Source organism: Belonocnema kinseyi, chromosome 2 (assembly GCF_010883055.1).
Source record: "Belonocnema kinseyi isolate 2016_QV_RU_SX_M_011 chromosome 2, B_treatae_v1, whole genome shotgun sequence".
Classification (NCBI taxonomy): domain Eukaryota; kingdom Metazoa; phylum Arthropoda; class Insecta; order Hymenoptera; family Cynipidae; genus Belonocnema; species Belonocnema kinseyi.
The window spans coordinates 138,407,658-138,410,366 of NC_046658.1; positions in this window are offsets into that span (position 1 = coordinate 138,407,658).

Here is a 2,709-nt window from a genome sequence, read left to right on the forward strand (position 1 = left end):
CAGGGATTTTTGAAGTCTTAACCAATTCTGAGTTGTATTTGAAAATTTTCTTAAAAATTCTTTAAAATCTTTAAAAATTACTGATCCTGTATTATATTATTTGCTGCAGCAAAGCAAAAAAAATTGTCATCTGTTTTTGATATTATTATGTACAGAAATAAACCTTTGAAAACCTAGATCTTGGCTAAATAAAAGAAAATTGATCATTCAAGAAAAAACCATACAAAATATTGAATTATTACAAAACTTGTAAAACTCGTTTTGAATACACAGAATATTAAAATTAGACTTCACCAATCAGATTGAGCGTGAAATAAGACAAACAAATTTAGAATTTACCGATTGCATACATTGCCAGTGGGCAAAAAGTCTGGCGACGTCTTAACGACATCTTTACGACAACTTTACGACTTCTTATATCAATGTCGTTAAGGTGTCTTTACGATATCGTAAATAAGTCGAATGATCTGACGATGTCTTTACGATATCGCAAAGACACCGAAACGACATGGACGTAGGATGTCGTAAACATGTCTTAAAGATGTCGTAACGATGTCGTAAATACGTCGCCAAATTTTGTGTCCACTGGGTTGCATGATGACAAAAATGAATATTTTCCATAGCTCTAAAATCTTACTCTATTTGATGTAAATTTTCATATTTGTAATTATGTTTTATGACAGGATTTCAATTCCCCTTTAAACGTTGGACTAGCCACGATCTATTTAAATTATGGGAACAAAAGTAACTTTTTTTTAAGGAAAATAATTTTATTTTAGAAACTGCAATTACTTTGAAATGCTTTCAAATAAATAAATAATAAATAAATAAATAATAAATAAATATAATAAATAAATAAAAAAATAAATAAATGATTTGCTCAATTCTTATTAAATCTCGTTCATCGAAAAAATAAATGTTATATTTTTATATATTTAGCAATAAAAATATAAAATCCTATAAAAAAGAGAGGAAGGAGGCTCAAAATCTTAAAACTTATATCACAATTCTTCAGCCTAATTAACTGATTTTTAAAAACCATTTTAATGTTCTCTGTGCTTCTATGTATATTATCATAATTTTAAGAAAACGTCACGTAACAATAGCAATAACAAATTTGTTTTTAAATATTTATTTCTTAAATTAAAATATAATTGAATCTCCTAAATAATATTGAATATGATTATTTCGAATTATGTGTCATATTAAAAGTGCAAATAATTCAACGTCATTATTTTGAAACAAAAATAATTTGAAAAGTTTATTGCTGAATGTGACGCAATTTTTTTCCAAGGATTGCAATCAGTTATAATTGTTTAAACAAAAATAGAAATCTTACAGAATCGCCTTCTTTCATTAAAAGTATTTATTTATTAATTTTAACATCATTTAAAAAATTTGAATATTGAATTCTACTTAAATTACGTAACAGCTTTGGGGGGGGGGGGGGTAATCAAGACAATTTGTTACGATTCCACTGCTTTTTTAAATATTCGCACATTTTGGTGAAAAATGCAAATATTTTCGTAAAACGTGAACGTTTTGTTTACAAATTTATACTTTGTTGCTCATAAGTCAATTGAAATGTTTTTAGGACGAAAAATATTTGTTCTTAAAGTTTGTTTTCTTAATTTACCATTTTATATTTTCAGTGGGAATATTGCAAATATTTTTTCGATAAAAATGCAACTATTTTGTCAGAAAATCATTTATTTACTAGATAACTTACTTTTTGTTTGAAAATTTGTATTTTTGTGTTTAAATGTCAATTGGAATCATTTTGTATTAAAATTAGACTCTTTTTAAAAATATGTCTATTTGACTTAAAAATTCGCCTGTTTTAGTAGAATGTTAATTTTTCTTGGATAAAAATGCAACTACTTGGTGAAGAATTCAAATATTTGTTTAAAATGAATCCCTTTTTATAAAAAAAATGCGTCTTCTTGGATTTGAAATCCAATCTTTGTTCGTTAAAATTTATTTTTTTTTTGTAAAATAATTTATATGTGGACCTTGGATAGTCAACTGGGATCTTTTCTAAATGAAAATTCATCTAGTTCACAAATGGAAAAAAAATTAATATTCCTCTGATTTAAGAGAAATTTCATCTTTTTGGATATAAATGCAACTGCTTTGCTTGAAAGGTAAGAGGGCCTTTAATGCTCTTTGGTTGCAAATTTAACTGTTAGGTGTAAAAGCATTTTTATGTTTGAAAAATAATTTTTTAAATGACATTTCCACTTTTCCATTTTTTTAGATTGATATTCTTTATTTGAAAATTCCCACTTTTTGCAAAAATAATTTTCTTATTTTGAAATTTAATTTTTGTTGGGTAAAAATGCATCGGTTTCTTGGAAAATTCATATTTTGTTTAAGTCATATTTTTTGTTTAAAAATGTAATGCTTGTAGAGAAAATTTGTCATTTGACATGGACGTTAAGCATTTGTGACCAACTTTTATTTCTATCTTGAGTGAAAAATGTTTATTTGATAAAAATTCGTCTTTTTGGTTAAATTTTAAAAAATATATCTCTCTTGGTTGAAAACTCAACTATTATGTTAAAAGTTTAATTACCTTGTTTAAAATTAAAATTTTTAGTCAAAAAGCAATTTTTAATAGTACAAAATACATTTTTTTGCTTAAGATAAATAAATCATTAAAAAATTTTCTAATTTGTAGCTGAAATAATGTTTTACTTCATTTATGAA